The sequence below is a fragment of the Strix aluco genome, chromosome 16, assembly GCF_031877795.1.
Source record: "Strix aluco isolate bStrAlu1 chromosome 16, bStrAlu1.hap1, whole genome shotgun sequence".
In the NCBI taxonomy this organism is placed as follows: Eukaryota; Metazoa; Chordata; class Aves; order Strigiformes; family Strigidae; genus Strix; species Strix aluco.
Window position 1 is genome coordinate 10,943,021 of NC_133946.1, and position 16,833 is coordinate 10,959,853.

Genomic DNA, 16,833 nt, shown 5'->3' on the forward strand with positions numbered 1-16,833 from the left:
AGGCTGGGAGGCACAGCTACCACGGGCGCTGGAAGCAAACACAGGCACTTCATGCTTGATGTGATGGAAATGGGGGACAGGGATCCTTCTGGCTTTGGGTTTTTAAAGCACTTCCCAAATCCTGGTTGTATCTGGCATTGGCGTCATCTGAAGGAAACTCAGTGTGGCATTTCTCTGAATTGGTGGTACTTCTCCCTGGAAATATGGTTGATGTTTCTGAGAGAGACAGTGGGTGAGGTACCAGGGTGTTTGCCTCTGAAGGGAATATTGGGGTAATGTTAATGTCCATCTTTTGGTGATGGCCTGTCCCCAGTGACACCTACCCCCCTTGAGAATTAGGCACTTCTTGCCAAGACACTTGTTGTAGACACCCCTTTGAATTCAGCCTTGTGAAGCAGTGACCATCATCTGGAGGGTCCTCTGCAAGGGCTGGAGGCTGGTTTCTCCTCACACGTTGCTCAGGCATCCCATACCCTCTGCTGCGGAGAAGCTGTCACAAGCAGCAAAGAGATGGCTTTATCTCCCAGTGCATGTGATGGAAGAAGCTGTGGGATGATCATTTGGTGGAGAGAGTTTGTGCTAATGCAAAAAGTGATCTCAAGGCACTTTTAGCCTGCAAGGAAATAGAGATGAACCTGGCACAACACCTGCAGCTGATGGGGTTCACCCTGGTTTGGTGTTCTTCAGGGCTTGACAGAAGGCGGGATGGTTAGCCTGGATGTTTGAACCACTGTGTCAAGGATATTACTGTGCTCTCTGAAGATCCCCTGTAGGCTTGTTAAATTTTTTTCCTATGATTTTATTGTAATCCTCATGGAGCAGTTCAGGGAAACTTGCAAGGTTGGGATTGAGGAGGAGAGAGGCTCGTTACCACAGGAGTAACGAACTGTCTGGCTCTGACTGGGAGGCAAGCAGGAGCAGGAGTTAAGAGCAGCGCGACTGGATGTGCTGTGCTTGGGGGTGGTGGTAACTAAAACAAACTGAATAATAATAATAATAATAAAAAGCTTCTCATATATGCAGCTATTTTTGGTAGCTGATGGCTCCTGGGTCTGTATGCTTCAGAGCCTTGTTACTTTTCCAGATTTCCTGGAGGAGGGGTTTGTTTTGCTTTTAGGTTTAGGAGAATGTGATCCTTAACCCTGGAATCCCACTGGCTTTCTTCAGGACCCCAAGATCAGCAAAGCTGAATGGGTTCTTTGTTGATCACATCCTTCTCGTGTGCTGCTGACATCTCGGGAGCTCCACCGAGGCTGCCTACAGCAGTCTGGACTTTCCACTTGTCCTGGAGAGCTGGTATCGGTGATTCCAAGGCCACGGTGACAGACCAGCCTTGTGTCATCCCTGTCTGTGTGGTTGAGGTATGACACGCTCCAGCTTAAAGAACAACACAGAAAATGTCCCCCGCCCTCGTGTTCCTGGGTTATTCCTCAGCCAAGCTTCACTGCACAAACAGTACAGAACAGTCCAAGGGTGAGTAGGGATGGTGAGGGCCAGCAATTTATTAAGCCAGTGTTGCTGCTGAAGGTTTTATTGTGAAACCGATGGCGGTGTGTCAGTGGAGGTGATGTCCTGATGGAGAGGCAATAAAGCAGGCTGTGTAAGCGCACCCTAATAGGCATGTATCCGAGCTATCCGCTGCGATAACCCAGCTGATATATGTATCTTTGATGCTGTAACTCTGCTCTCCTACATCCCTAAGATGTAGGACTTGTCGCTGATGCATGTACTTCTCTGCGCCATTGCCCTGGGCGCTCAAAACCAAATTTTTTCATTTTCCCCAGGTTGGGAAACTCGTAAGCTAATGCTCTTGCTACAGAGGATGTAGGTGGGGACTGGGTTCAGCAGGGCTAAAACGGTTCTCTGGGGCTTAGCAAACATCCCATCTCTCTTGCACTGCCATTAATGTCTTAATCAAGCAGCTTTTTTCCTGGCAAGTAGTTATTACCCTGAGTGCTCTGCCACCCACCCTCGCACGCAGTGATAGAGGGCAATGCCCTTCGCATGGGGGCAGAGACGGGGGATTTTGGAGGGGTGTTAAGTCCTTCCCTTAACGCTTGAGGGAGTGTTAAGGAAACAGGCTTACACAAAACAAAGTCCAAATTTGTTTGTAAATTGTGTCACTGCCATATAGGAGTCTGGAAAGAAAGCACTGCCGATAGCCGTGATGTACTCTGTTGCTGGAGCTGTGCTATAAATACGGTCTGGCCCTTGTTAACCGGCAGCTCTTTTGTGGAGCTGAGTTAGATACAGACAGCTGGGGCTGCTCGCAAGCAGAAAGCCTGAGCTGTATGAGATTAATTGCCAGTGATGACTTGTGTACATTAATTGGCAGGATCTGGGCTGGTATGTACTCTATACCACCACTTGAATTTTGAAAGTCTTGAACAGCCACTGATTGTATTTTCATTAATAAAATAGACACTTATAATTTTCCTGAGATTCTTGCTTCTGTCTGCTCTAGGTTTCAGCGCTTCCCTGCCCACCGGATTGGCACTGCTTTGCTGAGAACGGTTCGTGCTGAAGGAAGACCTTGGAAGTGCCACATGCAGGATAAAATGATTTGTCTAAACACTATATTTGGCACCAGCTTTTCATCTAAACCAGAGCCACTTTACACCTGTCTGGCAAGATAAAGGGACTTAAAATGACCGGGAGTGTGATTTTATGCCTGAACGGTATACAAAGACCTCAGCATAAATGAATACCAGAGCTTCAAAGCTTTTGCTGAATGTTTTTCTACCACCTATAGTACTGTCAGGCTTTTTTATTTTCAAGGTACAGTGATATCACCGAGCAGACCATTTGAAGGCTGTTCTACTTGATTTAAGGAGGAATGGACAGACAGGTATATGCTGCTATCCCCCGCTGGATGAGCTTAACTGTTTTCTGGGACATGTATTCCTACCCACAGGAGACTCTTTCTTTTGCTACTTTTCTAGTCTTTTGCAATAAGAGCATCTAAATGATGTCCTTGGCTGATACTTCAGTACTTGCTACGTTGAGGCCACTGCTGTGTCTGACCGGGGCTACCGCTGTTCTCCTTCCCACCCAAATGCCGTAACCAGGGGAAGGCTGTTACGGCGAGTCCATCCGTATGAGGATTTTGTTGGTAAGTGTATGCGTGACCAGGAGGCAATTGCACTCAAATTGCCTGACAGTGCTGGCTGGGCTGCACAGAGCTGTAAGCGGTTACAGACAAAAAAACCCCCACCTTATTTTCATTTCAGTCACGTTATAGTTTGAAGCCTTTTGATTAAAAGGTGATTAAATTTCAAGCCCAGTGATGGTAAATCGTTGCTGTCCATGCTGGGGATTGAAAGCAGCGTGCCAAGTGTGTGCGAAGTCGGTAGCTGCCCTGGGAGGCTGTAGCAGAGAGGGGTCCTGGCCTGGGGAGGGTCCTTGAGGGAGGCGTCCATGTTGTGCTGGGGGGCTTTTCTCAGGGAAGAGATGTTGGGAGAGCCAGGTATGCGCAGCTTCCCTCCTAAAGGCTGTCCTGAGAGCCAGCGGATGGTGTTGCTGAGGGAATAAAGCCCCGAGTGGGATGAGGGAGGCTCCGGCTGCCACAGGCTGCATGGCCGGGACGTACCGCTGCCTGGGGGCTGCCGGTGGGAGGGAAGGGGGCTCCCTCAGGGGGCTGCCGGCCCTGGCGCCAAGCAGAGGGAGCTGGAGGATGGTTGTGAGGGGGCTCTGTCCGGGCTCGGGTGCCCCGGAGGTGAGGGCGGCCGGGCCAGCGGTGACCGCGCGTTACTCGCCGCCGGGGCCGCTCCCCTCAGCCCGCGGCGGGAAGGCCCGGCCCGCCCGCGCCGCCGCCTCAGGCCCGCCAGGGGGCGCCGCCGCCTCCCGTACTTACGCGCTCAGCCCCCCCCGCCCCAATCGCCCCAGCCGTCGCCATGGTGACCGCTGGGTGCGTAGCGGCCCTTACGAAGCTGACGCAGTGGGCGGCCCGGCACGGGCGGGGGCGGCCCCTGCACGGGCGGAGGCGGTGTTAGAGAATCGGGGGGCCGCGAGGCCCCCGGGATGGAGGCGGCGGCGGCGGCCCTGGGCCTGCGTCGCTGGCGGCGGCGGCAGAGAGGTGAGGGGAGGCGGGAGGGCGGCGGCGACCCCTCAGCCCTGGGGCCGGCCCCGGTGGGTGTGTGTGGGGGGGGGGGGCTGGCAGCGCCCTGCCGCACCGGCGGGGCCTTCCCGGCGGCGGGAGGGCAGGTCCCGTCGAGCCGTGAGGGGAGGAGGCCGTTGTGTGGGGCGCTGAGGGGCGAAGCGGCCGGGGGTGCTGCCGGTGCTGTCCCCCGCTCCGGCGGTGCTTTGTTCTGTCCCGCCCTGCTCGGGAGGCGGCTGGCAGGTGCGGGCGGGGTTGGCGGAGCTGTGCCCGGAGGGAGCGTTTTCCTCCCGTGCTGTGGGGAGACGCCGGGCCGGCTGGGCAGGGGCGGCCGGGGGTGGGTGTCTTCTGAGGGAGCCGCGTCGTTCCCTTCTATAGGGTGCAATGTGGCCTGCATCCTATAGAAAGAGGCGGGCTTTTCCCCCCAGACAGGTGCGAGGCAGCGCTTCAGGCCGATGGTGGGGTCAGATTTGGGACCCAGGACCCCAGTCCAAGCTGGCCTGGGCTGTCAGTGCTAGCGCGGTGTGGGAGATTGGATAGGCGTTGTGGTCTGATTGTACAGGGAGAAGCTGCTGGTAGAGGGTGGGTGTGACACATGGATTCTTTCAGCCTTTATTACTTCACAGGGATGGGTATCTGAAACAGCTGGCACTAAAAGTACTTCAGTGACCTCGATCTGCCACAGTGGGTGATGAGCCCAGACCACAGAAATCCCCAGTTAGGGTCACAGAGACCCACATGCTTGTAAAAGTAAAGGATATATCACTCTGAGGTCTTACAGCTGGGATGTTGCTGGGCTGCTCAGCCAGAATTCATGCTGTGCCCATTCTGCGAGGTGGTACCTGCTGGTGTGTTTAGGACAGGCTTCAGTTGTCACTTGGAATATAAGAATGGTGATGGCTGAGTCTGCAGGTCCTGATAGGTGGGATGGTGGTACTTAGAGCCAGCTTCAGTTGGGAAACAGCGTAGTGATTGCCAAAGATAGTATATACAGCTTCTGGGATGCTGGAGTGTTTGTAAGTGTTGCATACTGAACGCAGCAAATATCTGTTCGATGGATTAGCCAGCATGTTAAAGGAAATGGTTCTGAGGGAAAGTATAAACCCTGCCAAAGCAGGAAGGACATTACTCACCTGCCAGAATAAAACCTTGTGTTACCTGGTGATGAGTTGCTACATCCTGCTGTCATTTTCTGGTAGAATAGGGAGAAGTCTCTGAGCCTGTGTGGTCAGGCCGAGTGTTTTTAAAATAGTCGTGGTTGGGAGATAATGAAATTGGAGGAAGTGGTTTTTGTACAGACAGAGTCTTTAATCTCTCTGTTTATGACGATGGCTTCAATGAAATGCATGTTAGTGGGGAAGTGTCTACACTGCTGAGGAAGTTTGTGATTGGGGAAGAAGGAATATCTGGGCACTGGTGGCGAGCCTTCTAAATAGAAAACATTACCTGGGTGAAGTTATTCGTTGTCCTAGGTGTTAGCTTTCTGTGTCATAAAAGTTACATTGATTAGATTACTGCTCAGCCCAGTGAATGTGTCAGGTTGTAGTGGACAGGCAGGCCGGTAATGGCTAACGGGGACAAGAAACTTGAACAGCATCTGCTACATGGTAAATAATGCATATAGGCTGGAACTTCTGTAATGAAAACTCTTCAGAAGGGAGTAGGATGAATGTTCCCCTTTAGATCTGTATTTAAATAAAATAAGACATTTTGGAGTTACCATCTCTGCTGTTTTACAAAAACGTTGCTCCCTCCGTAACATGCTAGAGAGTCAAAATTACAGATTTGAGGGTACAAACTACATATGTATTGCTGGTACTGATTTTGATAGTGCTGACCTGCAAAAACCAGGTTTGATCAGAATTCCATTTTAGGTTAAGGCTAGATCCTTTTGACTGCTATCTGCAGAATCAAATCAGAAGTCACAGAAACGGGGGTTGCTGTAAGTCCCTGACGGCTCAATCATTGATGGGAAGTGGGCAATGAGAAAGGCAAACCTCACTGTGCTGAGTCCACCTGTTCTCTTCTAGAGTTCTAAGAAGGAACTGTTGTGCAACAACATGATCTGAGGGGTTAAAATTGAGAAATGTGCTGCTCCCGGAAGAAACATGGGAAGGATGAAATACTCTCTTCAATTAAAAAAGTTAGTTAAAACAAATTAGGGAAGAGAAACAGGGTAAATAAAAATACCTGTCAGTCTGTTTCATTAAAAAAAAGTAATGAATGTAGATATCAGACGGTTTAAAAGTGTTGAGAAGACTTGTCTTCAGCAGATAGTGTATCTGCATTGTACTAAATTTTGGCAGAGTTTTACTTTTTAGGGAACTTTTTCAAAATTCCTATGAACAAATAGTTATGACAAAAAGAAATCTGAGTTGTATGTAAGTGCACTGATATGCTTTTGGATTTCACATGGGAATATAAATGTTGCATTCTTTGTGCTATGTCTACCTTGGTTTGGTCAAAGACCGAAGAGATTTTTACGTATCCCTTAAACGCTGTACCTCTAACTGGAGATGTAAACTTGCAAGGCCTCTACTGGCCCTCTGATAGACCCACTTGACTTGCATGTTTTTATCAGTCCCACCTGCCTTTGCTTCCCTCTTGTAAAACATTACGGCATTCCCTGTGGGATCCGAGTGTGTGAGCTGTGAATTGCTGTTGTAATCCATGTGAAGTTCAGGTTGTGTCTCTGCTGTGACCTTTAATCCCAGGGTGCTGAAGGGACAGATGTTTAATGGCCTTTTATAGTGCCAAGTGTAAAAACAGGCAGAAGGGAGTTTCCTCTGCAGCCTCATCTTAGAAGTGAATTAATTTTGAGTTAGCTCATCAAAACTAGGTCACTGTGGTTTCTGAGTTCCAATAAAATTGAACGGATTTGCAAACAAGATTTATACCCTTCCAAGCCTTTGTGACTTAGAAAACTTTCCTTAAAGCAATATAAATACCAATCTTCTTGGTTTTGCGGGTCTCTTCCAGGCAAGCTGGAGACCTGTAGGAAATACAAGGGTGCTAACGCTTGAGAGAGCAAACCCCAGCGTGCTCGGTACGCTGCTCAGCTTTGGGCAGGTACCAGCCTGAGAGGCTTCGAGTCATTTCCAGGCCTGCCTACAATTTATTAAACTTCCTTGCATTGAACCAGCAGTGGTTCTGTTCTGTCTTCAGACAGGGGAAGGATGTTTGAGGCTTTTCCCTTGGGGTAGGAAAGCTTTATATCTACCCTAGAACAAGCAGCTTTGACTTTGGGGGGTCTGCACCCTGCTTTTCCTCTAAGAAAATGGCATGTCCCCCTTCTCAGCTTGGCACCTAGGTAGTAGCAAATACTACTGGGTTAAACTAGCAGTCTTGGATTCTGACAGTGATCCAGCAGATGAATAAGTACATCCTGAGCTGGATTCAGCAGTGGGGTTTGAGGAAGTTACATTTAAAGAGACAGCAGTTGAGATGCTTGGAAGAGTGAAACTATTTTCATCTCTTTTTAGACAGCTGCGGGGCTGGAGTTTTTAGAGAGCTGCGGGAAAGGAGTTTATGAAAGTGCTCTTTGTGCTATCAGGAGCGTGACAAATGGACTCTTGGGATCTGTGGATAGCTTTGGGATGTTTATTCTTGCTGGAATAGATTCTTTGAGTAAATCAGACTCGTAGCTAGTTTGTGCAGATATTTTCTTTATTCTGTACTGTACATATGTGGTACTGTAATTTGTGTGTCTGCCAGAACAAACATACATGGCACATGATTCACGGTGGTGGGAATCATGATGCTTCTAGTTCTCCATTCTTTCACTTTCAAGCTAACACTTTGTGCGTTTCTAAAGAGAAATCAGAGGAAAAAAATCCTGAAAATTTGCCAGGTGTGGTATCTGTCCAGCTTTGAACTTTTAAGATGGAAGAAACTGAAATTATTTTTGTGATTTTGATAAATGGAGAAATTCGCCCACTGAAAAACTAAAATCAAATTGCTATGTATTTTAGGAGCACGAGTATGGCTGGGAGTTGAGAGTCCACTCACAGGGGCACAGAGTCTGCTCCCTTTGTGCAACCATGTTGATCCTGCTTACTAGATCTCACTCAGCTTTCCAGTAATACAATATATTTTTTGTCTCTTACAGCAGCAATTGCTCTACATGTAATTCAGTAGTGCAAGATGGTAAGCATTCTTATTCTGCTTGCTTGTTTGAGCGCCTGAGTTTAAGTCATGGTGCCTGGCATCTTTATCCTAAGCTCCTTATAAAACTAAGTGTATATAAGAACCTACTCATAATTGATCTGTTAAAAAAAGAGTCTATAATACTGTGGACTATTTAATTAACTATTTGAAGCATTATTACAAGCTTTAGAGAATGATAACAATGCATGTGAAAATTGATGGCTTTGTATTTTAGAAGCAACATAAAGTGGAATATATCCTAATATAAAATGCATACAAAACTTGAGTTTAAATGCAAAGCATAATGCTGCCGTACCTTGTTGATGGTTTTGAATAAAAGGTAGAATTCCTACTGAGCTTTAGAAAAAACGTGCCCTCTATTTTCAGTCACTTCTTTTTTGTTTTATCCTTTTCTCTCCCAGTTGAAAGGGGCGCGGGTCCCTTATCTTGTGCACTGGATTTATTTGAAAAGATGTCATGCTAAAAGATTAAATAAGAGGTTGCTGATTATTTTTCTCTTCCTTGCAGCAAGAGTAGAAAATCTGCATGGCAAGCAGAGGCTGCTTGACTAACAAGGAGTTTTGGCATGGGCTCTTAGCCCCCAAGCTCCAGTCTGTCTGCTTTTACACAAATGCTCCTTTAACTGCTCCTGCAGACTCTTTCAGACCCCTGGACGTCTTCCTCCCTCCCCTTCCATGGGAGTTTGTCTCTCTTTGGGGAGCCCTGACCTTCTGGTCTCCTTCAGGTTGACTACAAATGCCTGTGGAATTGCATGAGAATTTGTGGCTTTTAGTTCTGTTCAAGCTGTTAACTCAGAAGCCAGCCTGCTTTTGGTTTTTGCATGTTTCCTTTGTGTGAAATTAAAACTACACGTAGATTCCTCACTGATGTCTTTGACCTTAATAAGAATTTCTCCCTGAAAACAGGGTATAAGATGCGATCTAGAATCTTAAACTGTCATTTTCCTTGTGTTCTTCACTTGGCATTTCATCAGGCAAAGGTGCTGTTCAGCAGGCGATGATAAAAAAGCCCAGTGTGACTAACTTCTAGTAAGCTGATAATATGATAAGTCGTATCAGAGTTGTTTAAACCGATCTCCTTTCCATAACCTTACGGACGGATCCACATCACTGCAGAGGACTGCTGGTGGGTTGTTGTGGGGATCCTAGCAGAGCCCGTTGGGTGGAGTTTGTGCCTTGTGTGTGGTACGTGTAATTTTAAAATGCCTTCTGTTTCATAAGAAGTTCTGTGAGCCCACTCCTGTAGGTAGAGGATTGTGCTGCTGCAGGCACTTCCATTTTCTCCGAGTCTTCCTCAGAGTGAGAATGTCCTTGTGCCCTGAGGAGGTACGAGCTGAGAGCTGTCGGGCACAGTCCTGAAGGGTATCTACATCAGTCCCTCTTCCTCTACACGCTGGTTTCTGTCGGGGCATTGGCATCTTTAGGGGTGAGTAAGCACTGATGATCCTTTTCAGGAGTTTGTTCTCCCACCGTTGTTGGTGGGATAGCTTATTTGATACGGTTTGGTGCTCTATGACATGCGAGACGGCAAGGTTTGCACGGAGCATCTAAACAATGAGTGTCATATTATTGAAGAGCTTGTAACTTTTTGCTGAACAAGAGCAGAGACTTGCTGGTACTGAAATTGGTTGTATGAGATTCTCCTCCTGTGAAGACACGGTGAGATAATTCTAAATAGTGTTTATGGTTACTACAAGTAATGAGCTAATGGATAAATATGAGAAGGCTACCTTAAATGAATAGGCACTCTAAGCGTTTGCCCTGTCTCTTTTCCTCTGTAACATGTTTCTTCCTTGATTTGATCTAGAGGTATGATTATCAGCACAGACCTGAGAGATCCTGAGTTTAGATCCAGGCAGGCTTCTAGACTGAGTCCTTATTCTTTTCAGAAGAACAACAAATGTGCAAATAAAATGGTGAATCCCTTAGGCCACCTTAAATAAAATTGAACTGGATAATAGAAAGAAACAGGGAAATTCGGGACCTTGCTATTATAGTGTCATTGCAGTAAGTACAATAGAAATGGTGAGGCTGGTATGAAAAAAAAAAAAGCTCCAGCACTTTTATACCCTGAAAGGTTTCCATTCAGATCTGTCATGCTGCTCCATGTCTGTTAGAAGTTGGAATTTACACAGCTCTGCATCTTTTAGGAAGAAGAATGAAATCTAATATTATGTCATGGCTTGTCTTTTCGGCACAGATCTGTGTAACGTGCTTGCTGGTGTTTACAGCCATAGATACAGCCTTGATGTATTTTTGGAATATAGATTCCAGCTCAAAAGTCTGAGCTTCTGGAGGCTTGTCTTTTCCCCATGTGATCTGCCAAATGATCTTGCAAAATTGTGCTGTTTTTTCTCATGGGAAATTAACTATTTCACCTCCCATAAAATAAGAGCAAGTCAGATGCTCCTTATGAGTTTGCAGCATCTCAGCCAACTGATGACTGTCCCGAATAAAGTGAATCCTACCTTCTTGTGTTGTCTTCTGGACTATATTTCTTGGTCATATTGGCACCCCTTAAGTGTTCTTCATTGAAATTCAATGTAGCATTGTCTAATAACTTCCCTTTATGCTTAGCTTGTGTTTGTCAGTATCCAAAATGTATATTCTTTCCTTTTTGAAATCTCAGATTTCAGTGTTTGAGAATTCAGATGTGAGAAGCAGTAAATGAAGTGAGCTCGGTGCAACTCTCCATCACTAAATGGTTTTGGAACAGTAAGCAGACCACTTCGCTGCTTTGCTGCTGTTGAACTCAAAACAAGACCTCTTTTAAAAGTGCACCAGCCAGCCTTTGAGAACTTCAGCTTCAAACCGTCTGGAAATGGCAGAGTTTTTCTAGCCCAGTGGTCTGCTTCTTGTTCCAGGATATCCCTGTAAAGAGAATGTGTCCTTCCATTTCAACAGTCCTGTGTGACTGCTTTACCTCTCAGCCAGATTTAACCTTTTAAACTACAGTACCCTTCTTGTGACTGTGTTCTGCCTGATTCAGTTGTTTGTCACCATCTCCATGGCATCCAAGCATCCGCTAATGACAACCACTTTACTAAATGAGAGTATTCAGATCTGAACCTCTGTATTTTTGCTTGGAGGGGAAACATGTGCCCATGATCCCCTGTCAGAGGAAGTAAAAAAAAGTTCCCATTTGCTCTGCTGAATGGCGGTAGGTTACATCCTTAAAAGAAAATGAAGAAGCAGTAATTTGTGACTTCTTTCTTAAGGTCCTGTTGTAGTGGATGCTCTTTTTCTTCCAGGAATAGAATGGAGAATAATGACAGGTTTCTTTGAGAAATTCTCTGTGTGCTGTGGGATTGCTCTTTCCCTCACCTTTGTCGTTTTTACTTATTTTCTAGCAGAGAAAGAGGCTGCTCTTTCTTTTCAAGTCCTCCTTCTGAGGTTAATGTGGGGCTAAAAGTATTTGGCACATGAATAATGAAGTGCATAGGAAGCAAGAGATGCCTTTCCCGAGGTGTTACGTTCATGTTTTAAAACTGGAAAGAGTAGAGCTTTCCTGGAACTTCAGTGACATGAGAGGAGCACAGGGCAAAATGCCTTTGTGTGATTGTGGTGTTAAAACGTCATTCTGCAGGAGGCCATGGGCTTCTTTCTCCAGAAGCACTTTCCCCTCTAAGTTTTGTGCCTATTCCTGGTTTAATATCTTGCTTTCAGAAAACGATCTTTTATCCTTTTTTTTTTTTAAACAACAAACATGCTTTCTTCCAGATCAGAGAGCAAAGCCTTTTGAACAGCTTGGGGGGCCATAATTGAATTTAACTCAATAGGAAATTGGGGCATCCACAAATGCAGTGTTGTCCTCGGTTCTTCCAAATGTTACTGGTCTGGAGGAGTCTGAGGTAAAAAACTTTGCTGGTTGCATGTAACTATTTATGTTGCTTTATAGGACCCCAGCTCTCTGCTGGTGGGAAAGAGAATTTATTGATTCTTTGAGGCCTCGGTGTGACTTTGTCTTTCTCTTGGATGAGGGCGGAGGAATTAGTACAGGCGGTTTTGGAGGTGGGAACCACGTAGGATGCTGCAGAAAATGCTCGTTCTTCTGTGAACGGGTGGCTGAGTAAGTGTGGTGCATGCATCTGAAGTGCCTCATGGGAGCCTGCTGGTAATATTTACAGAGTTTGTGAATTTGGAGTATGCGGTGTATGAGTTTGCACGCAAGCCCAGAAGTGTTGAGTATGTTTAATTTGCCCCGGTGAAGGGGGGCGTGTGAGCAGAAAGCCTGAAAATCCACTGTGGGGTGGGTGGCAGGTATTTGGGGGGAAGAAACTTTGAATATGCATACTTTGGCAGTTTCTCTGTAATCTAGTGTGCAGGATGTGTATTTGTATATGTGCAGGTTGTGTTTCTGAGGGGTTAGACATATACATTGAGGAGCAACGCCACCCCTGCCCTTCACGGTGTAAGGAACTGATGGTTTGGGTCCCTGGCTTTACTGGCTCCTCGGAGGTTCATTCCCTGGAATGGCTTGAAAGCCTCTCATTAGGAACTCAAAGGTATATTGCATCTAACCTTTATTCCTTGGGAGGTGCAATGCTTATTTTGTGATGAAGTACCCTGACCAGGTCCTCAGGGGGATGATATCACCACAGAAATAGTGATTTTTTTTTTCCTTCTACTGGGAGTGGTGAAGAGCAGAGGAGTTCAGCCTGCTGCTGTGTGCTGTTCTTTGACCGACAGATTGTCACATACTTGTTCTTCTGCGCTGTTGTGTGTGGCCGGGCCTGCTGGTGGAGTAGCTGAGGGTGACTGGGGGAGCTTCAGTGGGTGTTTCAAGGCAGTAGGTGTTAACAGAGAAATAAAATGACAAGGGAAGTGTCCAGCGTCAGGGACAAGAAAAGGAAATAAGCCTTTGAGGGACCTAAGCTTCTGGCAAAATGTGAACTGAAAGCCCGAAAAGGACTTGGTGCTGTTCTGCATTTTGAGGTGATGCTGTAGAAGCTGGGGAGGTAAAGCAGCAGATCTGGTCTGAGGCTGCTTTTAATGACTGAGCTCTCAAAAATAATTCTTCAGTGGAAGGAAATTCACTGTGTTTATTCTCTGAAATGAGTATGCATGCTAATATGAAGTGTTAGATTACTCTTTTTAAAGTTACGTGACAGCTACTACTGGATGTACAGGGCGCTTCTGTTAACTCTTCTGAGGTAAGTTGCTCCTCAGGCTGAGGAAAGAGGATGGAGTTGCCCAAGGAAACATCGAAGTCTCTCCAACACTGAGTATCCTGGACTTCCTTCTCTGAGCTACCTCAGCTAATTATTCTCTGAAAACATTGCAGTGTTGTGCAATGAACAGTCAGTGTCCTTTGTGTCCTCAGCTGCAGTTTTTCCTATGAAAAACTGGTTTTCCAGCTGCTCTGATCATCTTTCTTTTCTAGTTAACTCTTTTAATTTGTTATAAACAAAAAAAGACTTGAAAGCAGAATAGTGGATGGGTTTTTAGTTGAACAGAGGACAGCAAGAGAAGGAAAGCTGTAGTCTTGCTTCCCACTTAAATGTGTTCATAAGGAGTAAGGCCTTTTGTTGGTATGGTCGCAGCACGAGACAAGGAGGTATGCTTTGTGGAAAATAACATAGTTAAACTGAAAGGGAAGAAATTGCATTGGTTCCTGTTGCCGTAGCTGCAGGTTTTTTGCATTTTGTGTCACTGCTCCATATATTGTGTCAGTGAAATGAAATCCTTTTGAGTGCAAAAGCATGAAAGGGTGTGGTTAAAGCAATCAGGAACCTTTTCACTTTAAATTACCTGATTTATGACGTGAAAATCTCAATGTTAACATAGATTTGTTTTGCAAACCATTCGACTGTAAGTCACCTGGTGTTATGCCAAAACACTCCCTCTTGACTAGCATGTGAAAATACAGCTCTTGAGCCTCTGGTCTAGACCACAAGGGCTAAATGCTTCTGAAGAAAGAGTAAGTTGAAATTTCAGTTCTTTAAGCAGGCACCATTTCAGTAATACGCTTCATTTCTGTTAGTATTTGAGGAAGTCTTTTGGGAGGGGAGTGTGAGTGAACCCCCTTTTCTCTTCCTGTTCTGTTCTGGAGTACTTTCATCATTCCAGTAAATCTGGGCTTGCAGTTTTTGTTGACTGTATGAACTGCAGATGGGTCTCCTGCCTTTGCATCTGGAGGCGCGAGCCTCTTGCTATGGAGAAGGTGCAGTGCAGGAGGGTGAGATACTGGAACTCCTGGTTGCTCAAGTCTGGAGAAGCAGGAGATCCTGTTTCCAGAAAATGCCCCATTTGTTTCCCTGGATTTTAGATGAATATGCTGGTGTTTGCTCAACTGCCTCGCACCTGACTGCTGCCTCTGTGCAGGAGTTTTCCAGGAGTTTGCATTTCATAATGGAGTTTTTGGTTAAACTCTAGATTTTTTTTTTGAAGAGGCAGTGACAGCTGCCAATTAGGAGAGAGGAAAAGGGAGGAAGATGTGATTCTCCAAGACTTGGTGGTCCTCAGGGCTGTGTGGCTGCTGCTCTCTTTTTGTAAGGAGCAGGAGTAGAAGAGATGAAAACAGCATTACCTTTATCTTGTCTTCAAGTGTTCCTGCTGCAGAGGAGCAAGGCTACAAAGACTTTGTTAGATATTTCTGCTGTTGGAAAAGGTTGGAAGCAGTTGTGGCTTTTACGTTCCTATGGGAACAGATAGGAGATGCAAGGGCTTGAATTCTCAACTATAAGGGGATTTGTCAAGAAAGGTGGGAAAAGAATTTAATTTCTGATTTGAGTGGGAAACTAATATTCATTCTCTCCCCGACTGGCTCCTGCCTGCAAGTTTTTCTCTGCTGAAGAGGAGACAGGATTTTGTGTACTGTCTTCGAGGCTGCTTCACTGCTCCATGGCCACGGAGTTAATTACAAGTTGGACAGTGAGATGTCTGAGTCCACCCTGCTGCTGTTTGACTGACTCAGCGGTTCGGTGCTCTTTTTGTATGGCGAGGGGCAGCAAAAAGACCACATGTCTCTGCTGGATGAGAATGCAAACACAGCAGTGGTGCTTGTGGATCAGGGTTAGTAACCCGGCCTGAATGAATGCTCCAGACTAAACTATTTCTGAATCCACTTTTACCACCTCGTTTAAAGTAGATAAGATGTTGAGGGCAGAGTCATCGGGTTCTGTTTCCACTACACTGAGCCGGAGCCTGTTGTTAAAGCAGTTCCTAGCAAATTCAGGACTTTGCCCGGTCCTGTCTAGCACGCCTTTCTTCCTGGGGAGATTAGCCCACATGCTGTAAGTAGGTTCTTCCTATTCAAAAGGGTTGGGTGGTGGTAAGATTCATGGTGTATCAAGGAAAACAGCTGCTTTATGCGACCTAAGAGGAATTGCAGTCCCAAAGTTAGGTTGGTCTGTAAATTGAAAAGGAAATGGCGCAGAGAAAGGAGCTTGATTAATGAAGAGGTTTAGGATTCTAACAGTAAGTGTCTTGTTTCCAGCTAAATGCAGTGGAAAGCAGGCACCTGCCTCGGGGTGGTGCCTTGCTGGCTCTTGGATGGGTGTACTTCCTGGTCAGCAAGAGCTCTGAAATCTGTTGGCATTGGCAGTTTGTCGTGGTAGCTAAAGGCACAGGGAAAGAAGGGGTGTTGGTCTTAAAATGGACCTTGTCAGGTGAGTAAAACCTATAATTTTGCATTTACCTCTTAAAAAAAGTTCCCTTTAATGCTCTTATACATAATTTTTTAGTGGCACATCCTGGTTCTTTGACTGTTATAAAGTCAACACAATATGGCCAGTGAGCAAAAGTAGGACTGTGGCTCGCATCTGATCGCATGAGCAGTCGGTGTGGCATCTGAGCCTGCGTAGGGCTGCTCGGTCAGCGCTGCCGTCAGTACTGTTCGCTGGTGCAGTGATAAAAAGAGGTGTTGGGGCCCTCACTGAAGCTGCTGTGCTCGGTGGAGCTTTTCCCTTTGGCAGCTTCCAGGGCCATTTCTGCCACTGTGGCTGGGTTGCGGTCAGCACATCTGGGGACTCCTGCCCATAGGTTACTGTCTCTCATTTTATTAAAAGGGGATGTCTGTCAAGTCCTCCCTACCCCCAAAACTATGGGTTTTTGATTAGTTGGTAGCTGGCCATTAAATATACCTGCTTGGTGCTTAAAAACTTCACTCTCCTGTGCTTAGTGAGAATAATATTATTTCTTCATAGTCCTTACATTTTCTGTTACCAACGTTGTAAAATGGAATTTGAATTAAGATCACTTCGGTGTGCAGAAAAGTTTAAGTGCTTCAGTTGAAGAATAGCTCTGCTGCCTTTGTAGCCTTTATACCGAGGGAGCTTTACTGAAGACTTGGAACTATTTAGAGAACATGATTTCACCTTCCTCGTGGAGGGGGGTAAGCCCACCCTGGAAATGTGGGGGGTTTTGAGCTTCTGTTCTTGACTGCAAAATCACAAAATTTTAGCTTGGATTTCTTTAAAATTGGAATGTCAAAAAGTTGTAGGCACTTGAAGAAAACGGGAATATTAGTGGTGTGCTTGTGGTAGATGGCTCTTGTGTTTCTCCAGTGATGGATAGCACAAAGGTCAGTGCAGCCCTCTGGCAGCCTGGAGCGGGAACATGATGCCTGGT

At 46.1% G+C, this 16,833-nt stretch overlaps 1 protein-coding gene across 3 annotated transcripts in view; it reads left to right on the plus strand.

Annotated features, from left to right (window-relative positions):
* Positions 1–3,983: 3,983 nt before the first annotated feature.
* Positions 3,984–16,833, plus strand: part of DAGLA (diacylglycerol lipase alpha) — a 73,156-nt gene continuing 60,306 nt past the window's right edge. For 2 of the 3 annotated variants that reach the window (XM_074842098.1, XM_074842100.1), the window contains exon 1: positions 3,984–4,075. The gene's annotated coding sequence lies outside the window, so the exon portion shown is untranslated. The remainder of the gene's footprint in view (positions 4,076–16,833) is intronic. The other variant, XM_074842097.1, reaches the window with a different exon arrangement.